A 27,106-nucleotide genomic window follows, 5' to 3' on the forward strand; every position below is an offset into this window, starting at 1 on the left:
GTATTAACATTTGCCCTAATAGTTAATACAAGTGAATTAATTTTAAATTACTTTCTTAAATTAGCATACAGCTCCGATTTAAAAGAAGAAAAATCCTAGCAGATTATAAAGGTATTGAAAATTTAACCAAATGTTGAAATAATGGTTTCACTTCCGTTTTTACTTTGTATTTATTTTCTAGCCAATGAGTGTGCATATGTCCAAAATAATGACAAAATTAAATATTTGTTTAACGAAACTCCCTAATTACAGTATTTCTTGAACAATTGTGTCATATTTATTTGGAAACGTTGATATATTATCTTCTCTTTTCTGCTGTACCGTTAAAGTGAAATTAATAAATAAAGCTTATCTCTTTGTTTTCATAATTTGGCAACATGACGTTTATTTTAATATAAATACACAAAGATTTGAAAATTTATCTTTTCTTCATTAACATATTTCACGAAATATACTCTTTCAATATTGCAAAATAGAAATAACGTTTATGAAAATATGATGTAAAATTTATATAAGCAGATACAATATTGTTTCAAAAGTTTTATTAAGAAGTTCAAGACGTTTTACATTTCAAAATAAGTACATAACAACAAATAAAGCAAACACGGGTTTCAAATATACCATTAATGTTAACATAATATTTAACGTTTTTTTTTTCAGAAAAGCATGTAAAACATAACATAATATATAGTTAGTACCATCAAATGTACGTGTACGATTGTACAGATTAAACCGCTTAAATAAGTAAGAATTTCTGGAGTTATAGAAAACAAAACTAGACGTACTAAAATATCAAGTAATTTGATTTTATATGATTTAAAAAATCATTTCGTATCTTTGTATCTAAATATATATTTCAATATCAATATTTAAAGTAGCAAGTAAATAGATAATAGGATATACAGTTGACTCTCGGTAACTCGAAATCCAAGGGACTGGGCATTTTACTTCGAGAGAAACGGAATTCGAGTAACGTGGAACTGCCGCCATTACGTTGACATTCGTACATGTATATACATGTGCCTGATTAAATGTGCAAAGAAGTAGGTTTGTTATTGTTGTTAGCGGCAATGCTGCAATATTTAACCGTTGAAATGACGGTAAATCACTTACAACTACAAATTATAAATGAACAAAAATATATCATTCAAAATTTAATACATGTATATTAATAGTGAAACATAAACACACAATTATATTTGATTTAATTGATCATCGGACGAAAACGAAAGTAGCAACTATCGTGAACCGGAAGTACAAATAAATGTATGCAAAATGACGGAACATTAATTATACAAATGTCATTTACGTTGGTAACACACATCAATACCTAGGCTGTTATTTGACTAACACCCGTCAGACTGGCACGAGTCAACTTTCTTAAAGAAATGTAATCAAATTTTAATTTAGTTATCTAACTGTTAAAACCAATTAAGTGCTGAAACGGATTAAAGCCACTTATACGACGTGTTAATAATACATATGATGACCGGCAATTAAAAAATAATTACTATGAAATGTGTAAATCACGAGTGACAACATCACACCATGATGTCGCCGACCTTTGATCAGTCGGCTGATTTCACACTTCGACTAATTGAGATGAAAATATGTTGGACTTTAATTGACGGGACCAAATTTTCTTTTCGACTAAACAGGAGTCTCGGTAAGTCGAAATTTGACCTAAGCGGAGTTAAAATACAAAGATAAAGAAGGAAATTTGACGGGACTTTAGAAATTCTTCGACTTACGCGGAATTTTGAGTAAAGCGATTTTGACTTATTGAGAGTCAACTGTATATATAAATTAATTAAATTATAATAGTTAGACCGTTACTGCACTAAGGTGCCGAAATGTCGTCATTCGTCCTAATAGTTATAACTGAAATTCGTCGCATGATTGGCCTAAATTGAAGGATATTTGACATTCTGATTCACGCGCAATACTTCTCTTGCAGAAATACTAATAGTAAAAGTACCTAATGATTCAATGTCCATGTACACATCCAACAAAAGGTACAGAAAAAAAATTACATACAGATTTCTGATGAAAAATGAAAACTCAACGCAAGAATTATAATCAAGAAAATCAGATGTCATATGATATCAATTATAAATGATTACTGTAAAATCACGTAATTGATGTGCTTTAGATGGGACACAATCTCAAACTGGGAACGAATGAAAACGTTTAAAACACACACATTTGCTGAGACGTTTCAGTGACAAATGGCCTAAACTGTTGAGCAATCGTCACAAAAGTCTCAAGGTTGACTAGAAACTAAGATTTGACTTGTTGTAGAAATACTTGAGCCCCTCCTCTCTTATTGCTCGGATGAGATTATTTCCATGTAAAATGTATGCATCTTTTAATTTATATATTATATATGCCGAAATGCACGCTCCCTGCATATTATCTTAATGTTTCGATATTAGCTATAAAAGGTTACTGTCGAAACTAATAACAGCACAATTATTTGTTACAATTTTCATTTCTCTTTACATTATGTGTCATTGGTTATTACACATCCGGTTTTATTTGCTAGCTGTCTAGGCATTCATACTGTCTATTCATAACTTGTACTTTTTTAAATAATTTTCTGTTAGCCGTCAAACTCGCTACTTGTTTTCATCTATAGTTGCCATTTCTATGGGTGGATCCTGTAAATTGTTAAAAAAGTCCACATGTTAATATTCTTTTTATGACAAAGTGTTCGAATTAAACGTCGATCAAAAACTAAAAAACCCCTTTTCATCATTGTCATAAACTTATTTTTCTTCACATATTTCAATAAAAAAATTGAAATCATTCTATAACAGTTTGAGCAAGACCATAAAGTTTTTTTTAACCTTAACCGGGTTACAAATCCGACGCTTTTGCTACACGACCACGTCGCCACATTATAATACTACACTTGCTTTAGTACAATCGATATATTAGAAGATGCAACTAAACAGGACATACGTTTCACAGCAATTGAATGAAAATTTATTGAATGCATTTTTTTATATTTAAATAACAAGACGGTCGTGATAGGTTATCAGAATTTTTAAATACTTTGTGATCTACTGTACTACAATATGTTGTATTTGTCTGTGTAACAGGATCCATGGTGGTGTACGTGGTACCATGATTTGCGGATGTTCGCATGCTGCTACGGTGCATCAACTTGTGCTGGTTCCACCGTCTACGTAATACCTGAATAACCTGTAACACATCAACATACATTCTTTATAATACGAAATATTTCCATGCTTTCAGCTCAATCAGGGCGATATTGACAGTGTACAAGAATGTTTACCTTAACGTAAGCATTTTTATTGCTTAAATGCACATTGAGGGTCAGAAATCATTACGTGCTAAATATTAAATTATGTTTCATAGAAGTAACACAATGTAAGTAATGTGATATCTAACTTTCATACAAAATAACCTATCTCTTTGATATACGAACAAGGCATTGGAAGGTCAAAACATCAATTTGAAAGTTTTATTGATTGTATTTACTAAACAATAAAGTATAAACTTGCAACATTAAGACATATTTTCAATGATATAAAATGTATATTTTATAAGAAAGTAAGACATATAGAAGATATGTTTCATAGGAAATGAAGTGATATAAAATATATGTTCATCTATGAAATGTATGTTCCAACAGAAAGGAAGAACTATAAAATATATGATTCATAAGCAATGAAAAACTGTAAAATATATATTTCATAAGAAACGAAGAGCTCTAAAATATGTTTAATAAGAAGAGAAGATCAATCAAATATATGTTACATAAGAATGGAAGAACGAAAAAATATAAGTTTCATACAAAAGGAAAATCTTTTAAATATTTGTTTCATAAGGCGGAAAGAGCTACCCAAACATATCTCATAGGAAGAACGAATGTACATGTACCACTTTAATCAAACATACCTCACTATTACAAAAGCAGTACATCAATGAAACAAATGCACCCTGAAAGTAAAAAAAAGTGTTAAAAAGGATAAAATAGCTTGAACAATACATGAAGATGACTTTGTAATCAGGTGTAACACTGAAATTCAAATATGTCCGTACTTTTAATTATGAAAATGCAAATCAAATTAAAATGTCAAACTTATCTATATTCATTTTCTTTATCTTCAAGAAAATATGTCATTTAACTACCTGCAAAGATACTAAAAGTGCTACAGCTACATGGTAAACATCTTCTAGATCTGAGCCAGCATCGGGTCGTATAGGAAACAGTAGATATTGTAAGCCCAGCAAAGGAACCAGTATCAGTGTTGCCCTTGTTGCTTTTCTGAAACAGAGTATTATATTATTTACATATTATTAGAACAAACAATATCAAAAGTCTATGAATAAAAGAACATGGAATTTTGATATGTGCATGATGTGTATGATATAGCATACAATAAATTCATGCTCTAGAATTAACGCTCTAGACAATGACACTTTTGCATTTGAAAGCATAATAATTATATGAATTTATAATTCTTTTATATGTTATACGCCAAATCATGATAACGAAATTTTCACAGTTGTGTGTTAAAGGCCCATGCTGACACATGATTGCTTTTTTATTTATCTACATTTTGGTTGTGTTTCCAGTACAGCTTCTTTTAAGTTACTCATTGGCCATTTACCTAAACCATCTTTGTTTCTGTTGCAATTTTGGCAATTAGTAAAATATAAAGTGATTTACAATTTTGAATGGTAGTCAACTTTGTTTTCATTTTCAACACTTCTATGATAAACACTTTCATATTCACCACTACTTTCTTCAGGTAATATACCTATAAAAACTCTGAAACCATGAAGCAACTCATGTCAGTCTTTTTTATTGAATAAATACGTACTCATTTCTGAGGCACAATGTGCCTGTAAGTTACATCAAGTATTTCTTTATATCAATGGAAAAAAATGATGACTTAACAAAAATTACCTTGTTTGATCAGCTTCGGGCATTTGTCTAAGCTTCGTGATTAACAGCCTCACAATGTTAATCAAAAAGAGTACATTCACCTGAAAAATAATTAAAGGATTTGCTAAGGATACGAACTGAAAAATGTTGTTAAAATGCAATTAACATTTTCATATTAAACTTTTATCAGAATTATGACAAAAATACAATTTAAGTTGTTAGACAAATACTTGCATATTAAATGTTTGGACAACAAAGCAAAACGGTAAAGTAATGCAAAGTTATTCAGAATCATGTTTGGAGAAGCAGTGTTTTGTAATCATAGACGTACCCCTATGGAAAGAACGATTGGTCCATAAACAATCCACTGCAGTGAGCTTTCATCTAGCCAGCAACTAAAATAAAAGGAAAGGATCCGTCCATACTTTACTATTGTATTGATATTATAGGTAAGTAATCGAAAAAACGTATACAAATTGTTTTATACGAGAATATTTATTACCGATTGCAGTCAGTTATGATTGAAAACGATGCCGATTTTAAATTTAATATTCCATGTATCGCCTGTTTGCGTCTATGATTTCTCTAAATTTTATGTAAAAAAATATTCAAATACGTCTTGATTATTAGAAAATGTTTCCTTATTTGTCAAAGACACGAAAATATTCCAGCAATATCTTATAATTAAATGTTATTAAATAAATCTTACTCAATTTCATTTGTAATATATCATATTAATATAGATTTTAGAAGCGGGCAGTATTGTACTCTTTGCCAACCATGTTCCGTTTTTATTTTCAGTTTTGCACAGATATTTCTGCGATTTATGAAATTCAAATCGTGACAATCTTGTTGCATTACACACGGATTATTTTTAACCTAAGTAACTGAGATAAAGGAACGGAAAAAATATTTATTATTATCCATAAATAATAAGGTTGATTCTTTTGATATTCTCTTTGTATAATTATATGTTCTCAATTTAACACTTGGTAGTAATATCTTAATGTAGAAATATTTAACTTTTTTGCAATATGCCTTTTTTCAATATTTGCCTGCATAATTATATACTTTATTATACAAAATATATAATATTTGATGTGAGTAACTCAATTTGTGGTGATAATAAATACAAAAGAACGTGTTTCAACATGTTCAAAACCAAATACATTTATTTAATAGTAAAGATAAAACATAGTGAAATAAAACTGGAAAATATTAAACATATTAAAGACAATGGATATTTTTTGAACATGATGGCAAATCGCTGTAATCATAAAACCAACTTAACAAATTATACAACAGCTATTAGCTATTTCTATGCCTATTTGTTTAAAATATCCAAACCAATCTTTGCAAACTGGTTCCATCCCTCAAGAAGAAACAGAGACAGATAATTGATGGGAAACATAATTCTGCGACACTTGACATTAAATGACATAAATGACATGATTAAATCGTTGATTATTTTCAGACGATATTAAATCGGAAGCAATTGTGGGCTACTCATTTGGTATGATGTTATTATGTTTTACATTACCGAAAGCGAGTACTTGACAGGAAATGATCAAAATCTTGATCAAGTATTAGATGTCTATGAAAAAGTTTCATTTTGGTTAGTTTGTCTTAAGATCAGATTTGCTTAGCTTCAATAGTGTAGGAAGCTATTCCGGCTTTCCTTCACAACTTGCCAGTAATCACCAGTTCCGCTGCTTGTGAACATTCATACTTACTCAGATGAACTGACTTCGTCACTACTTCTTATAACGGCGTAAATTGTCGTGAAAATGACTGGAAGTCCTGAAATAATCAAATAATCCATTTGTATACACATTAAACACAATTTTAGCACATTTCATGTCTCTGTTGTTCAATATTTTGCCAAAAACAATATCCATAAAATATTTTGCCAAAAACAATATCCATACAATGGTATATAGTATATTAAAAGGTTGTAAACGCATATCGTGCAATTGATATTTGACAAAATGTTGAATAACAGAAACCTAAATATACTACAGTATAGATGGTTTATAATTTTATATCAATAGAAATAGTTCACAGTTAAAAAAAACAAAGCTTTGAAAAAAAATTATATTTGTTTCCCAAATTTTTTGCCAATTTTTCGGAAAAATGGGGGAAAATGTACATTCAAATCTCCCTTTGCTTGTCAACCCTTGTTGACAATTTTGTTGTGAAAATATCAGGTAATTTTACTTTGCTTTAAGTTAATTTAAAAAAGAAATAGACAAACCCCATCCTATAGCGTAACACGAAAAAATCAGAATTTTTCCAGAGCTAAAGGCATAAACCATTATTGTATTCAAATACAATCCTTCGCAAAACATCCATAGAAAATTACAGACCATAAAGTATTGACAAAGGGTATGAAGCGCTTGGCACCATATCTGAAAAAGAAATCAAACAATTTTCTCAATAGCACATATTTTATAATCACTTCCTGTGATGTTTATTGTATTTCTGTCGTTAAACAAGGTAAAAGAAACAGGCCATCTCTGTTTTAAATCATCTTGTTCATAATGGACATTATGTGATAACTTTACATACAATCAGCTTCACAATATTATTGCAATATATTTCCTATAACAACATTTATGCATGTCTTCACACATGTGTTAAGCAATAATAGATTGTCGGCCCTTATCATATACCGTTTTATATCAGAAAACAAAAAGAAACGGGGGAAAACATATCATAAACGGGGCAAATGGACACGATGTTATATTGATAGACCGGTTTTGTTCAATTGCCATGTTTGATGAAAACAAGAATAACACATAAAGAACATTAATTTTAAGATTCAGCTTAAGCAAACAACGTCTGAGAAAAAAATGAGCTTCAAACTATATCTTACCGGATTACTGATAATGACGTCACCATTTAAAGCTGCTAGTACATAGTAAAATACTCCCTTGAAACTCCCTTGAATACATATGATAAGAATAGATTTTTATGAATCGTAATCCGGTCACATCGTAGCTGCCTGAAAATAAATCAAATAAGACAACAACATTTCTTTACTAATCATTTTAACATTTAAAGCCTTCACACCGGTTTAAGCAATAAATGACGTCTATTTTTTCAATATTATAGTGAACTCTTTCATAAATATGTTGTAAAATGTATTAAATTGTAAATAATTAGTGGTATTGTTGTGTAATCGTAAACCCACTTTTATTTCTCTTCACTATGAGCTTGAGAAAAGATTACTTCAATTGAGGCAATTTGCTGCCATCAAAACCTACCAAGATGATGAAATAGTAGATTCAACTTGTAATTAGAAAAATATACTTTTTATTTCACTACTCATATTGTTAAGACGGATTATTATGATTGGTTTAGTTTGTTTGGTTTTGTCATAGGAAAATGAAAGAGGAAAGATTGGTTGTTACAAAATGCAAAGCAACACCAGCGGTCAAAACTGCCTCACCTTGATGGAGCTAGAACTGTATAGTTATTCTTACCCATTTGGTCACCTCCTAAGTCTGACTACGCATAGATTAACAGTGAATGCAATTCTTATGAACAACTATTACATGAAACTCCTCAGACACAAAGTGTTTACTTTGACATAAAATAATGTTATAAAAGTTTACGTTTGTCCATGTCCGTTAAATTTTCTGGGCAAAAGGTCATACCCTATATAAATAATATTTATAAATGGTGCTATAACAGTATGACATGATTCTTAAGGAATGGAATATGTAACCATTATGAACGACACTATAAGATGACACATCTACATATATGGTATAAACATCAATTTCTTACCTGAATCGGAAGAAGATACAGAGTGATATTATAAGCATGACTAATGACAAGGAAAATCCGCCAATAAATATGTAAATGTATTTCCTGTCGTCGGCAATCTTAAAAGCAAAATAGAGATCAGACTAAGTGATCATATATTTATACCTAAGACTATGATACAACACTTTCGTCATTGATGTAGAAATTATTCAACCTATACTAATTTTATTTTATATGGAAATTTTTATCAATCTTTTGATATCAGTTATGATATAAGTAAAAAGACAAAAAAACAACATAAAGCAGACTATCATATTGTTATTTGAACAGCAGAAAGACATCCTATAATGTATATTCGTATAAATGATAAAATAAATCAAAATGTCTTAATGTTTCTTATAATATATTAAGATAATGAAATATGCTAAAACAAACAACATGACAACCATCTTATTTCTAAATCCTCAGAGAAAAAATATGCAGACGATTTATGTCATACGATTATATTATGTCGTCATTTTCTTACATTTTGATCTTACCTCTTCAGTTTGTTTGCATTCACTATAATTCGCCCATCGTTTGTTGTTTGTCAAATTGACAAACCATGTCCCGTTGGCAGTGCAATCTCTATAAGCAAAACCTGAAATTATGTGTTTCATTGTTTGTACTATTAAATTAGCATCTTGTAGTATTCTTTTTAATATCTTTAAGGCAATTTAACAGTTATGAAATGTTTTTGATTAAATGATACTTAACATGTTGTGTATTTAAAAGTATTTCATTATAATAATAAAAACTACATCTAAGTGCAGTATTTCCACTTTCTATCCTGCTGTCATTTTAAACCGTTGCGACGTTTAATTTCGTAAATATTGGTTGCAAGTACATCAGTTAGTTACAGGTAGAACGATTGTGTGTTTGGTAAGGTTTTTGTTACTCTGCAATCAACTGCTGCACACCAATTCATTTACAAATATTTATATAAAATGAAACAAAAATTAAAAAAACATATCTTAGAATAACTACAGTTTAAATCTAATATTTATATAGATAGTTATATCTTCATATGCCACGTTTTCAAGAGTGTAATATTAGGAGTGTTTATATTTTGAAGATTTTAGATTCGTTTTGTGTGGTACAGTAGCTTAAAAAGGGTATGGTCCGTATTTACCTTTGCTATTGAATAACATGGGTATATTAGGGCACTGAATCTTGGCCTGTTTCCCTGGCAACGTGTCTGGCCAGCACCCACCGTACCGATCTACCATTCTACCACAATATGGTCCATCTGTAAAAGAGAATTAAATAACTTTGATCGAGACAAAATATGATCCAAATCTCCATACTTTTTCGGAAGTCCGTCTTTTATCAGTTGGTTCTTCCGTAAAATTAACAGGGGTTGACTGAATATAAAAAGAAATACCTTTGGTCATTTTAAAATAAAATCTGAAATGGGGGATTTTTTATTTGTCATTCTAAAATAAAATGTAAAGAGCAGTTCTAGCCATTCTAAAATAAAATGTAAAGGAGAGTTCTTACCATTCAAAAATAAAATTTTAAAGATAGCTCTAAGATAAAATGTAAAGGATAGTTTTGCACTTTTAAATGAAATGTAAATGATATGTGTACAGAAATGGGAATACTTCTTTAATTTCTTGGTAAATTTGAAAATTATTACAAAATGTATAAAGTCAAACGTAAATCAAGTAAAATGAACACCTTAAATAGAAATTGTCCTAATTTGAAAAACCATCAATATCAATATGCTATAATTTAATTTCAATGTTTACAAAAGGGATATTTTCTTAGCCACATTAAATGATTATTATGTCATTGTTATGCCAACATTTCTTTTTGTATTGAAATTATAGAAATAACTTAATTACGTAAATTTGCATGTTTGCTAGTTTTACTTCGGCCGAGTATTTTTCTCAAAGATACTTCTTGTTTGTTATTATTTACGCTGAAATTTGATAAAATCACAAACTGCTTAAAGTCATTCATGTAACACTACGAAAGTTTCTTTCAAAACGACAATCGAAACATTCTATAAACTATCTGTGTGTTAATTTAGGACGTAATATTGTTTGTAAAGAATTGTACAATTATCAACACCTCCGATATTGTCTTTTCAAAAGGCAGTGAAATGTTCGGAATCTTATCTACGTTGTTGTAAATGTATGATTAGTTTAAACATATTTTATGGCAGCACATACATGTAAAATATTATAAAAATGATTAGCATATAGCAAAAAGCCAATAGATTAGGGCAACAAGTTCTATCAACACTAGATTAATTTCTCCCCAGAAATGTTTCTCATTGGTGACCACTGAATAACTAAACAGTAATTAAAGTTTGTCATAAACGATTAACGAGGTGTACATACTGCAGCTACCACAATATTCTGTGGCAAAGGATATAGCAAACATGATTGAAAAAAAGGCACGGACGTCTATTTATTAATCACAAGCGCAACATACACAAACAAAAGTTATAAATCTTAAGTTTAATAAATATGAAATAATTCATACCATATCAAACTTACAAAAAAGTAATAATCTTATTAAGGACTTTTAAGCAAAGGAAAATAATATACATGTAAATGCAAATTTTAATGCATTATTTGTGTTAGAAAGGCATTGCGTGTGAAGCCAATAAAACAAACATAAAGAGGTCAAAGTCCCGCAGACTTGGTTTAATTGAGTATGTTGCTGAGGAGTAATACAGATAAAAAAATGTCTACATGTCTGTTTAAATTTCATTATCATTTTATATAGTCCATTATGTAGTAGCTATCTTTATCATAAGATCCAATTTATCAACTCAATCTACTTAGTGATGATGTTTATGTACCTAATGATATCAGAAACCTTCTAACACAGACTCATTCTATTATATTTTGACACTTTGTTTCTAAATACGGCATTGCTTCTGATAACGGTGCCTAAAATACTTCCAATATATTTATCAATTCAAGTGCAAGCGACGTATCTTTCCACAGTGAGGCATGCATAACATGGACAATACTATCCTCTATATCACCTGTCTTATATTTAACTTGTGTTAAAATTGTCTGTGAAACGGTTTATATTTATAACAAAAACGTTCAGTCAAGAACTAAAGGTTTGGACAGGCTCAATCAAACCGAGCCTGCAACATTTTCAGTTTTGACGTGTTGGGCTTTCTTTAGGGATTTTGTATTTATCTATTTTAAGATCACATCCGTGTTATTTGTGCCGTGTGGCGGCTGTAAAAAGTCTCCCCGTACATTTAATCAATGATGTTATATTTTCGATCCTTGAAGATCGTTCAGCACGACATTATTGTTGTGCTTGTGGTATTTTTAGTTTCAACTATTCGGCATTTTCTATATGGGTGGTTCCAATATTCCTACTTGAATAATGTTGAATCACCCTTAGGATATGTTGCCTGCTTTTTAAATTTGTCTTTTGACGTCTTATCTGTGATACGCAGGCTTCATAACCTCTGATCCCCTTTCAAAATTCCATTTTATTTAGTTCCGCCCATTGTTTTCTCGTTTAGGGCACACGCTTTTTATTACTTGGGGACCATACGCCGCTTTTCATGGAATGGCACGGAAGTGTCACATTGAAGGTTCCATGATAACCGCCGTATGAACACATCTGCGGATGTTTCTAAATTCAAAATTTTACTATTTCACGTTTAAATGTTGAATTCTGCTTAAGCCGGTGCTAGGGGGCGTGGACGGTAATTTGCACTTTCCAGTACCGTCCATGAACAGGCTCAATCAAACCGAGCCTGCAACATTTTCAGTTTTGACGTGTTGGGCTTTCTTTAGGGATTTTGTATTTATCTATTTTAAGATCACATCCGTGTTATTTGTGCCGTGTGGCGGCTGTAAAAAGTCTCCCCGTACATTTAATCAATGATGTTATATTTTCGATCCTTGAAGATCGTTCAGCACGACATTATTGTTGTGCTTGTGGTATTTTTAGTTTCAACTTTTCGGCATTTTCTATATGGGTGGTTCCAATATTCCTACTTGAATAATGTTGAATCACCCTTAGGATATGTTGCCTGCTTTTTAAATTTGTCTTTTGACGTCTTATCTGTGATACGCAGGCTTCATAACCTCTGATCCCCTTTCAAAATTCCATTTTATTTAGTTCCGCCCATTGTTTTCTCGTTTAGGGCACACGCTTTTTATTACTTGGGGACCATACGCCGCTTTTCATGGAATGGCACGGAAGTGTCACATTGAAGGTTCCATGATAACCGCCGTATGAACACATCTGCGGATGTTTCTAAATTCAAAATTTTACTATTTCACGTTTAAATGTTGAATTCTGCTTAAGCCGGTGCTAGGGGGCGTGGACGGTAATTTGCACTTTCCAGTACCGTCCATGAACAGGCTCAATCAAACCGAGCCTGCAACATTTTCAGTTTTGACGTGTTGGGCTTTCTTTAGGGATTTTGTATTTATCTATTTGAACATTTACAGTATCTAACATAACGTTTTAAAAACATCATACAGTTATGGCAATTATCATGAATGTCCATTAAAATGTAGTAAACATCATCACCCATGTCTTATAAAATTGATTACATATCAATTAGCGATGCTGTAAAAAGAAGGCCATCATTTTTACAATACTAATAAGCACTTGTACATATTAAACAAGTATCTTTCAAGTCTAAACACTGACATCAATATAAACCGTTACCTTTAGTTCATTTAGATAAATTTTAAAGGTTAAAAAGGAACCGAGAGATTTACAACAGAAATCAAAATATTGCATATCACCAAAAAAATATATATAAATAACCGTTAGTACGAAATGCATAAACATTGTCATGACCAAATGTCATAATAGTACGCTAATGACAATTTCTTGGGAATGTAAATCATCAAGCACACAAAATGCAGTTAACAATAACAAAGTAATAATTGAAGATTCAATTCAATATTTTATTTGCAATAATCAGCATACAAAATGCCTTTGGCAAAGGTTAACAAACTACAATATATATACAAATCACACATGCATCAAATTACATATAATTGTTATACAATTGTTACATCATTGCGAAGCTGATTTGGAGAAACAGTAAAGTATATGACATGCATTAACTTACATATTAATTTCATTTCTTTTCAAAAATGCTTCATTTAAAAATTTCGATACATTTAGTAAAGTTGACTGTTTTCTACTTGACATTAAACTATAAAATTTAGGTAAAGATGGCCATGCTGTGTTTGGAAAATATTTTTTGCGAATTTCAGAATAATGAGTACAGATTAAAAGAAAGTGGTATTCACTTTCAACAACATGCATTGTACAATTTTCACACAATCTATTCTGTCTATCTATACCTCGATAACGGCCGGTTTCTATAGCTAGATTATGACTGCTTAACCTAAAGGATGCAAACAGTTTCACTAATTTGTCACTTTTTATTTTGTTAAGATATTCCTCTGATTCAAATACAGTTTTAAATTGAACATAATAAGATAATTTCGGCAAATTATTGATTGTCGTATGCCAATGTTGGATAAATTGATCTCTCAATCTTCGTGACAAAGTAGGAAAATAGTTTACATCTTTATTAAAATTATCCCATATATCATTTAAACCAAGATTATACAATAGTTTTTTTACAGAGAGAGCCCAATTTTGATCATTATTACTATTACACTCAGTAGAAAATAACTTACACATTAATGACTCTGGATTTGCTTTTAATTTAGTGTAATATTTTAGAGATTTTTCTTGGCAAATAACTGATAAGGGGAATCTCCCTAATTCACCTAAAACAGCGTAATTTGGAGTCTGCGATTTCACACCTAATATGGTTTTGCAAAATTTTATGTGAATCTTATCAACCTCTTTAGGACAATATATTCCCCATACTTCCGCAGAATAAAGCAAAATTGGAGCAACTAGGGAATCAAACAATTTAAGTTTCGTTATAATATCGACATGTATTCTTGTAAAAAGACTTAACAAATTATACATTGCCTTTAAAGCCTGATCAGAAAGAATTTTTGCTGTTTTAGCAATGTTACCATTTGAAACAAAAGTCACTCCTAGATAACAGAAACTGTCTACAATATCAATAACATTATCATCAATGTAAAATTGTCTTTGCTCTCGAGATTTACGTTTTTCAAAAATACAAATTTTGGTCTTCTTTATATTTATCTTAAGACCCCATTGTTTGGAATATTCATATACATAGTTAAGGTGATTCTGTAAAGTATTAGGATCGGTAGAAAATACAACCATATCATCTGCAAATAGCAACATAAATACACATAATTGGTTAAGATCATAGTCTGATAAACTATTAAGGTTAATGTTTTTGCATACATCATTTATGAAGAGTATAAACATTATCGGTGAAAGTGGCTCTCCTTGTTTCAATCCAATTGATATATCGAAAAAGTCTGAAAATTTACAAGCATTTTTAACACATGACGAAACTTTTTCATATATTGCTTTTATCATATTCACCATTTTACTGCTAATTCCCTCTTTTAACAATTTAACAAATAATGCTTCTCTATTAACTGTATCGAAGGCTTTTTCGTAGTCTATAAAAGCACAATACAATTTCTTTTTATCATGTAACACTTTTTGGATAATACAATGTAATAAAAATATACAATCGGTTGTGCTTTTTTTATCTCTGAAACCAAACTGATTTTCACAAAATATATCTTCTGTCTCGCACCATTTGTTTATTCTGTTTCTTAAAACAAGGGAAAAAAGTTTAGCCATGCTATTCACAAGAGTAATACCCCTGTAATTACTAGGATCGGATTTATCACCCTTTTTGTAAATTGGGACAATTATCCCCTTGGTCCAAGAATCAGGATAAACCCCTGCATCATAGATAATGTTAAATAATTTAACTAAATATGGTGTAATGAAATCTTTAGCGTCGATAAAAAATTCGGCCACAATTTTATCCGTTGATGCAGCTTTATTTCTATTGCATGAGGAAATCGCTTTTAAGATTTCATCTTTGGTGATTTTTGTATCTAAAAAATCTACATGAATTTCGTCTAAATTTACTTCTAAATCATTCATATCTGTATTTCTAGGCATGTTAGCAAAATGATTAACAAACTCGTCTAAAGAAACATCGAAGTTTGTACTCTCATTCTTATTTCGGAATTTATTAATTTTCTGCCAAAATTTACGAGGTGATTTTTTACTTAAATCAGAAAATATATTTTTTTCAGTCGTGAAAAACTTTAATTTAGCTTTATGTTTGATTTTGTTATATTTGCTCCTTAATTCTAAAAAACGTTTTCTGTTTTCCTCTGTGTTTACTCTTTTGAGCCTTCTTCTCGCTTCATAAAAAAGTGATTTATAATGCCTACATTCTTGATTAAACCATCGATTTTTGCCCTTTTTGCTATTAGTAAGACCATTTTTTGTTATTGTTTTACCAAAAATCATAGATGAACATTTATATATCACATCCGAAAATGCTTGCATACCTTCACTGATATTAATATTTTTGTTATCAATTTCGTATACAATCTTGTCAAAATCATTTCTATTATTCTCTAAACAAGCCAAAAGGTCACAAACATGATCATTATTCCACACTAATTTATCTTCTTTAATGATTGTTTTATTAGCTGAACTTGACAAATCACAATTTAAAGAAAATTCAACAGCACAATGATCTGAAAATTCGTTTACACCTAACACCTCCATTGTATTCAAATTACAGTAACCTAAAATATTTACAATAAGATAATCTACAACGCTAGCACCCTTTTTATTTCTAGAGCAGCAGTGATATGTAAAATCACCCTTTTCTAATCGGCCATTTACAATGCGTAAATCATGCTGCTTACATAAAGAGAGTAATTTTAGACCAAACGGGTTACATATTTTATCAGACGAGTGTCTTACAGGTAACATAACATCATGCATGTCTGGCATGTCCACAAATCTCTGTAAATTTATATTTTCAACAAAGTCGGGGGTTACCCCTGTTCGACTTATTGAAGTTTCGGTCTTATTGAATTTGTTTATTTATTGAGTTTTCCGATAACAAAATCGTACAAATACACGTAGATATTAGTTCGGGTTAAAGATTGTTGAACCTCATTGCCTCATTCCAGAGGTAAGATCATCAATTTATGCATATCATCATCATCATCATCATCATCATCAATAATAATGAATTTATCGAATTTGGTGTATATACAGATTTTGTTTGTTCTATTTAAAATAGAGAAAAAGAAGAATCCTTAAAAATGACAAAATTGAAACTGTTGTAGGTTCGGTTTGATTGAACCTTTTTCGTGTCGAGCATTTGGCTTATCTATAAAAAGAGGTATATATAAAGTATGTACTAATTTTTAGATATTTAAGTTTACAGGTGTGGACAGTGCATTTCCAATTTCAAGTTCAAGTAAACATTTTTTTTTTCAAATGTTTAATCCCTACCTTGATTATAAAGTCTTTAAAAGAACCCGCTGGTTGTCTAGTATTATATACAGAACACATGGTTTTGTGGGTAACAGTAAAAATATCATCCCGAGGAAAATTCTGTTACCCGAGGGGTAAACGTGAGGGGTAATAAATATAATGTTGTGTATGAAATAGTGTCTTTTAAAACACTATCATCTCTATTTTTCTATTTCCAGGAAGCAAGAATGTTGATCAAATGCTCCATGATATAGACGATATATTACTGAGAAAAAAGTACTTTGGTAACAATTTATATAATTTAACTGACACATCCATATCAGTCATAGAAGACCAACAGCGAGATATCCAGCAGGGCACAAAAACAGAGAGAAAGACACAAAGGCGGAGGACAAAGAGATGCAAACCAACTTATGATTTAAAGAAATGTTAAAGCTATTTATGTGAGAAATTCTGATAGTGTAGTTAAAATACAGGTGAGTAGGATGTAAGTTATAAGGGTGTTTGTGTTTGAAAAGTGGCCGAGGAAGTGCAATCAAAATTTGCGGCTCTATTACAAAGTCCTTCCGACTTGTTTTAAGATGTTGGGAATATATGTTATGAAAATGAACTAAGGGGTTACGATGCTCATAATAGTGAATGTTTAAACATATATCGAGCTTTTCATTGAATAATTTCTTACATTTAAGTCAGTGCAAATATTTCAAACCAACACAACCCATACTGAATGAAAACTAATACAACTTTGACAAGATTTAAATAAAACAAAATATAAAACGGCATGTACAATACAGAAATAAAGCTTTAGGCAAAGACAGATCATGTCTGTTTACCTTTCAGAAAAAAATATTCAGACAAAAAACTTCACGCTCACTTCAGAGATCTAAATTGAGCCTACTTTGGTATCTTTTGAATTAATAAATAAAAGGCACTATAATCAATACTTAATTTACTTCAAGAGAGTCTCATTTATGAATAATGAATGCAAATTTTACTGATACTGTATACGTGATTTCTACCAGATCTTTCTAACATAATAAAGTTTTAAGTTTAGTTGAAATGTTGCTGTATTTATTTCATCGTTTAGTGTCATAACAAATTGATTATAAATATATTGTATGTGCAAAAATAAAATGTGTCATGATATAAGAGCAATGAAAAACATAAAAGCATAGTTTAATATAACCAGGTTAACCCTAATCGGTCTATAAATACTACTAAACTTTTGAACCACCAACACTTTATCAGTATATTATAAAAGGTGTGAAAATAACCAAATTATGTTTTGTTATATTTTGATTCGGCAATGTTCTGAGAGGTCCCCCCATATTCAAATGAAGCTTGCTTTATCGGGAAGGTATCGCCAACTGGTCAGGTCCTCATTGAATATTTTGTGTTTTTTCTTTTATTGTTAGTTTTTAATTTGTTTGTTTGTTTTTTGTTTGTTTTAGTTTTATTTTCTCTGTACGCCGATATAACAAATATGGTTGTTCAAAGGTCAAACATTTTTTGACATGGACAAATCTATGATTAGGAAACAGAGTAATGAAGCAGAGATGTAGAGGATTTTAAATTGAAGAATAATATTTAGATACCTCACTGTAAATCAAACAGAACACATCTGGCTTCTATTTTCTTGATGTTAACATGCTGGATGGTTGGTATCTGTCGTCCAAGCGTTTCCTTAGTGCAGTGTACTTATCATTAAAGGTACTTTATGCCGCAGAAATTAATATTGTTTCATTCCTAAGATAAGGCAAACATGAGTTTTATAACGTTTATATATTTTTTTGAGCATTTATTGTATTACCACTTGAGGAATAAAGCAACATGTACACATAATTTATTTGTGACTTCCATACAAAATGCTAAATCACTATATTATTACTAATGACAAAAATCACAGGAGCAAATTTTGGTTCTAACAGTTTGTCATTAAGTCCTTTTCTGGAAAAGATAACTAATAGCAAAAATACAAACGATTGAAAAAAGGAAACAAAAGCAAAGTATTTCTGAGGCATAATATGCCTTGAAGTACCATATGGAATAATTTTTTTATATCAAAAGGAATTTACGATGTAAAATAATTTTTTGATATATTATATATAACATAGTTTCATCCCTAGTTGTGAGGCTCATACATATGATACAGATCACACTATGGTTTTTAAAGAAGCAGAAGATATAATATTGAAAGTTAAAATAGAATGACTCAAAACTGCTAGAACGTTCAATTAATATCAATTTCAGAACAAAGGGTATTTACCTTTTACGAATTTCATACTTTATATAAATACGGAATATTTTTACCTGAAGATAGGTTTTGTGTTTCCGCCATAAATTTGTAACATTCATACATCAATTCTTCAAACATGACTTGCAATCGTGTTGGGTAAAATTGTCGGGAAGAAGATTCCAAACTTTTTGAAGTGGAAATTGACGATGTATCAACCTCCATGATTTAATGATAAAGTGTATTTGCACTCTAATAATAAATCATATATATCTTATAATGTCCATATTAGTCTCAAATAAATTCTTCCTGTCATAGTCAAACCTCAAGCCCAGAGCCATATACAGCAAACTGTGCGCACGAAAGGATATATACACATTGCATAAACTTTCCTCGTGAATCAAGTCCTGACTAACATCAAAAACACCATAAACTATATTAAAAGTGTGATACGCATATTGCATTGATACTTTTTCTACATGAATAAAAGCGTGAAGCTCAAGCAGTGTCTTGAATATCCAGCAACAAGTAAACGAAAGAAGGTCCAGTCTTACGCGTACTGCTTGATTTATTCGCATAAACCGTCATGATCAGACAAACTATTGGATATTTACTAATAATGTTGGGGAATATCCCGTCACAGTACTTCAAGAAAGCCTTTATGATTTAGCGTTATTACCCATTATTTATGTGCTATTTCTTCAAGGCAATTATTATATTGTTTTTTATGCTATATAATATCTTACTCCAAAACATTTTCTAAAGCTTTACAGCTTGCCTTAATACTTTATGACTCATCACGATTTAAAAGAGGTTTTATGTAAGTTCATGTTTATATAAAAACCGGTGATATTATGTAAATTAATAGAAATGGAATTTTTATGAAACATTGATATTTGATACATGCATAAAAATGACGTTGGACAAAAACAATATTTAGGGAGCATTCTTTAGGGTTCTGCTTAAAATTAATACACCTACATAACTTTGAATTCATTTTAAAATGCCAAAATGTGGTTGGTACATTGTCATGAAAACATTTCGTGAAATAAAAATATACCAAAAGACATAAGCATATGCACACTGTGGGCGTAATAGTTTCTTTGACAAAGTCAGTCATGTTGTTTATAGAAATTTCTAGTTTTATACACAGGTTGACTTGCTTTTGGTATACATATATCGTTCAAAGTATATAGAATCCCCGTGACATCAAACTTTCCAAGGTTAATTTGACGCATGACAACCTCAAAAAACAAACGTCACGAATCAAGAACTCATGTCTGTTTCAAATTTAAAAACGTTCGTATTAAAATTAAGTTTAAGGCGCATTGCGCCTCAGAAATAAATTCTTATTAGTAAAACGCGTGTGTAATGCAATGTTTTGATAATGTATTTATATCCCATTAAATTATCATCGGTCGAAAGAAATGCTGAATTAAAACTTGTTTGATAGAGGATTCAAAACGTAAAGAAAGCGCTATTTTGACTTCTGTTTTAAATTATAAATCTGTATAACCATACGTATTACAAAAACGGAAATGTAAGAAAGATTTAGCGATAATAGTCAACGAGTACATTTTTCAGAAATCGTAACATACACTAAAGAAATAAAATGTTTTTGAGAAATGGAAAATGGCAATTTGGAGATTAATGAACATTTTAATTGATTTGTGCGGGTCAACAATAAACAATAAAACACGACAGAAATTTTTGTTTTCAAAACAAATTTGTTTGGCGTTAACATGATATAATATATATGTATATAACTTGATAATCAGAGGTTAAAATATTAACTCTTATTTAATATATGGTTATGTCCATTTTTAATCTTAAAGATATACCATGCTTGAATTTGATATTAAAAAATATTGTTAATTGCAACAAAGTCGTTTAATAGATATAAAATAAACATGTTTTGACTTCGAGCAAAGTAGTTCTGTTATTATTAAAATTTTACACACTATATGTGGTCACAATATGAATATAAAGTGTAATTTAAAAACTGGCAGTTATTGGTGTTTTTTTAATAACATAACAACATTATTGACCTGTAATTAGGGAACGCAGCTTCCCATACATAGTTTATTAATTCTTTTATTCAAATAAGTCATACTCAGTAAGAATTGTATATATCATTTAATGTTTGTGATTAAACTATTTTACTCACGGATGCGCATAGTATGGCTTTAACAAAACCATTTATCATTTAAAGTTTTTATACAATGTATTTACTGACAGAATATGGAACATTGTAGACCACAGATGTGACGACCTGTCTTGATTTGCACTAAATACACTCGTAGAATCAGTTGCTGCAAGCAGGCACTAAACTAACTAGTCATTTGTCTCTCAACAGCAAAATGTTTGTAAAAGAAAAAATTCCCATTTCCTTCCTTATGCAATTAATTGTATAAAGGTTAAATTTATGGTTGAAATTCTTTAATGTTGAAGATGATACTCTTTTATTCTAGCCATTATATGAAATTATGAATTGTCAATTGTGTACATGGATTTACCGCAAACTAATATCTTCTTTTATATGTATTTATTACTATTATGCAACGAATCCATAATTATTATTTGCTTTTATATTGTTGCGGAAAATAACTGTACTTAAAACAAGAACTATTTTCCTCTGATAATGATATTTTTACTTTATCAAGTAAAGGAATACGATTTACATTTGGTATATTAATATATACAAAAACAACAACAAACAGCAACAAGTACGAAAATCCTTATAGAAATGAACGTAGTCAGAAAAAATGTTATTGTTGGCTTTTTCTTCTGTTATTTTTAATAACAACATGTCGTCAGCCTGTGTGAAGATATAAACAATTTGTTGAAATAATTGTTGTATATTTTTTACTTATTGAGTTGCCTTCTAACTTGAAAAAGACAAACAACATTCAATTTTGCTGGGTTCACACGGGGACATTGGTATACTTATTTCTTATTATGTTTTCGCCGTGATAAAGATATTGCAATATCAAAAGAGAATCATTGAGTTAATATATTCCTTTGACACTTTATCCTAGTTTATGGACCCGAGATATTAGAAAACATGTTTGTCTCATCCATACAGACAAATAATACAAATGCATAGAAAGATGACTGCTAATATAATAAGGCTATGATTGTCATCTACAAAACCGTGTAGAAAAGAACATACTTTTAAGTGTACATTTTCGTCCACGTCCCATGGCATCGACTTAAGCAAGATTCAACATTTTAATATTAAAAAGTGGTGAGGATTTTGAATTTATAAAACATTTAGTGATGCACAAGTGTTCTATGGTTATCATGGAACCTTACATGTGACGTAAATGCCATTCCGTGAAAAAATGAAAATGTAAAACTAAAAACAAGAAAACAAGTCTAACTTACAAGAAATTTATAAAGGGAATCAGGGGTTATGAAACCTGCATATCACTGACAGGCCGTCAAAGTAGAAATTTTGAATAGCAGGCAACACATTCAAAGGGCGATCATACAGTACGAGTATTCAAGAAGAGATACTTGAGCCAACCAATTCAAAATGTCAAAATCAAAAAATGCCGAAAAAATGACAAAAGTGTCTTGATGAAGAATATTATCTAACTTAAAGGAAATCATGCTTACAACTGTTTACACAATACATTCACTATTGGGTGTATGAATAAAAACAAACATTAAATACAGTGATCGCTCATTTTTTGCAATCATATACATATATTTTGTTCCTTAATGTTCATTCGATAAGTATATAAATTTGCATGGCCAGTTACGGTTAAGACATCGTTTTAGACAAGAATTATTCATAATATATTAATTATTTTTTCTATAATTTTGAGTCTCAGTAATATGTATCTACACTACGAAACAGAGAAAAGAAACCCCATGTTTAGATGCATTATTTGATTCTTAGGCAACTTGCATCTCAGTGACTTTAGCACTAATTACCGAACATCTGGAAACCAGATATCTCAAAGTCATAATAGCGTTTCCCTGATAAAACTGAAATACAAATTAAAACTTTTACAAATTAAAGCTCTTAATAGTATAAGCTTAATCATCTCAGTAGTTGATAATTTTCAATACGGATATAAAATCCTAAGTATATTAATCAATGTAAAATAACCTGAATATAATGAGAAAATATATGCGATAGAAATTAACTTAATGTGCAAAAATTGCATCTGTAACAAATATATGATGTAGCTATCTTTTAACTAAAATAATAGGAAATGTTGTTAAAATTATGTATTATTTAACTTCAAAAGAGAGAATCAATCATAGATAATGAATGCGGATTTGTCTGATGATGTAAATGTGTTTTCTACAAGATTTCTCCCACAATTATACACAAGAAATCTTACTTAAAGATGCATTGATCGGCATGATCATGATGTGCACATGGGATTATCTGATATATTCATAAAACATCGACCAGGCCATTCTCTGATTTATTTGTGCGTATTTGAATATATATTCCAGAAGTTAACATCTATGAACTCATTGAACGCATATCATGTCAAAAAACCTTGACTTACTTGGAAATGTTTTATGGAAATTTCAGCTGAAATTTTGTCCAGTTGCAAAGCAAAATGTTATTAACGATTTACTAAATATGCTTATCTTCCAGTAAAATATTTTTATAATGATTTGTTTTACTGAATATGTCTAATTTGAATAGACGAATGAATCAGCTTAGTATGGGAAGCTGCGTTCCCTCTTACTGGTCTCGCACAGTTGGCGTTTTCTTTAAAAACAACTGCCAGTTTTTTACTGACACGACAAAGTCATATTGTGACTACCTATTTTATGCAAAGATTACATATCTACTTTGTGTGAAGTCAAAATATATTTACGTTATATTAACAAAGAAATTTTGTAGCAATTATCAATTTTTTTTATAATATCAAATTTGAGCATAGTATGTCCTTAAATATATGAATTTACAAAATATTTATTCTTTCATTACGAAGGAAAACATAGACATGTTAAATTTACTTAACATAAATATTAAAAAAAAGATAACTTAAAAAGGTAAATAATCATACTTCTGAAAAAATCCTTTTAAATTATCTCCCCTTTTTTGGTTTGAAAAACATATGTTAACTGCGACACATACGTCGCATTTAATGTATTTAAATGAGAGCATATTGCGGATACTTCTGGCACCTTTATTTAAAGATTATAAGAATGTGTTTAGAAGGCATGTCTTATGTTACTCAATGTCCTCGATTAGTAATCAGATTAACATTAGTTAAAAATATTACGGAGACTTCAAAACATTGAACCAGTATGACTGCAGCAAAACTGAAAGAAAATCTTAAAAGAGAAGTCTACGTTATTATATTGTTATTTGTAAAAGTGACATATAGTGACATATGAACTAGTATAGAGTAATATAATTGTTCAAAATCGTTTATATATGCTATCGTTTGTGCTATTATTGTTGTTTAATTAATTATACACAAAGACTATCAGGTTTCACATTTCATTTCAATTTTTTTTTAATAAGAAGTTGCGTAAAAACTATGAAAAGAATAACTCCATTTTACCTTTTACGAAAGTTTGTAGCTGGCTTGGTTTTTATTTTATTTGCAAATAATTTAATAAACCATGTTTAACTTTACAACCAAAGCGTTACGATTCTCTCAGGAGTATATAAATGAAACGTTTATTTCCTGTTTATTAAAGCTAGCAAGAAACTGCATCTGACACCCTCTTTGGGAGTTATACGTGGATGTTTTTCTATGAACATTCATTTCCTTTTGCCATGATAATGTAAACGTATGTTACGCTTAGCAGTAACTTATAAATTTTACCATTTAAATTCCAATTAGTGCCAATGTTACAAATTTTTTATCAAAGCGATACCAATTTTCTTTAAGTTTGAAGATGAACATATGTACAGAAGATATTTTTTCATTGAATACAGACATTGATTGTATTGTATTCTTGTAAACCTTCATGAAATTTTTCAGAAAATGTACATACGTCAATTCTTTACTTTTATGTTACACGGTCCATCAAAAGAATATTCCTGATGCCAATATTTTATGCTGTTGGCATCATGATCAAAGCAGTTGGCAAATAATAACAAACGTCTTAAGTGCGGCTTAAAACGGTCGTGTTTTTTTTCTTTTTAATATTGAAAGAGGGAAATAATAACAATGATTCTCTATTTCCTATTAATTTATAGTCACTGTATTAATTTCTATATGCATTTTATGTGTAATTGCGTTCTTTTTTTTAATAAAGAGCATATTTAACTCGTACTTCTTACGTTTTAAGAAATGAACAGATAAGACAAAATTATATTTTACTTTTTATATCATATTTTTATACATACAGTGATAAAACTATTTTGATGATTTGTTGGGCAAAAAGGAAGTTAAATGTTTAACAATCAATGCTCTAGACAAAATTAAGATGTTTGTGACTAATGCTCAATTTACAGATGCACTGGCTTGGGCGACATCTCGGTGTGTTTCTGCAAAAACCAAACTCGGCCGTGTTATGTCCTCGTAACTAACGAGTTTCATATACTATAACTATTACAAACATTTTCAAATAAATAGCAATTATAACAAAAAAATATAGCTGCAAGACAGTACTTTGTGACAATCCAGTGACAGAAAAGTGGAATAAAACGCACATGACTAATACCTTTCGTTTAGTTTCAGTTGAACAATCGCTGTTACAAAAGTGTTTTGTTATACAGTCATGTTTTTTGCATAAAATCTCTTTACCTCAATGTCCAAATCAAATTTTTATGATAAAAACTAGATACAAATTTCGCCTTAGAACCTTTTGTCAGCTGGATATGTGTTTCTGTCACAGGATAGATAATTTGTCAACAAGAAAAACATTACGTTTTGATATTATAGACAAGTCCATATTTCTGGAATAATGTTTCTTTGTTTTACCAAAGGATTCTTTTTAGTAAAAATTTACGCAAAGTTTACAATATCTGATTAAATTTAGATAGAAGCTAATAAAACTAAACTGAATATTATCCAAAGAACCGCTGATGTAATATACACGTTATATTTAAACAACTATCATTGCATGATTTCAAAATTTACCTGACGTCATATTTGGTGTTGCCATCATAATTTCGTCACATTCATACATCAATTCATTGAACATGTCCTGTAATCTTGTCGGATAGTATCGATGTGAAGATTTCAAATTCTTCAATGTGAAATTCGATGATTTATTATGATCCTCCATTTTTAAATTAAGTGAATAATGTTAAATAATGTTTTGATTTTATAACAGCTTTACCTTCAGTGAACCGATATTCATTTAAACACAACCGAATAATGTTAAATAATGTTTTGATTTTATAACAGCTTTACCCTTAGTGAACCGATGTTCATTAAAGCTCAACCCTTTATGTGTAAATCCTTCTTAAACAACGAGTTCTGCTTTGTTTTGCCAATATTGAACGTCATTAATGTTAAATACAGCAAATTGACTTATTGTAACACAACATGAATTAAAGTTAAACCATCACATACCGTTGGAATGTTTTTGTTTACAAATATGAATCAAACACCATTTAATTAAATATCACATTATCAAAAACAAGCAACATAGCTTCATGAAAACTAAATACTCCCTTTACTCATAATTATTCATAAATCATTTTAAAGAAAATGTGAACATAATAAAAATCCAATTTCTGTAAAGCTGCTTATTAAGCATCGTACAAAAAGTTAATGAAAGAAGATCCAGTCTTGTGCGTA

The 27,106-nt window shown here is 30.0% G+C and overlaps 1 pseudogene; it reads right to left on the minus strand.

Annotated features, from left to right (window-relative positions):
* Nucleotides 1-1,802: 1,802 nt before the first annotated feature.
* Nucleotides 1,803-27,106, minus strand: LOC132722491 (calcitonin receptor-like; annotated as a pseudogene).

The sequence above is a fragment of the Ruditapes philippinarum genome, unplaced genomic scaffold (assembly GCF_026571515.1).
Source record: "Ruditapes philippinarum isolate M1 unplaced genomic scaffold, ASM2657151v2 ctg352_1_1_1_1, whole genome shotgun sequence".
Taxonomy (NCBI): domain Eukaryota; kingdom Metazoa; phylum Mollusca; class Bivalvia; order Venerida; family Veneridae; genus Ruditapes; species Ruditapes philippinarum.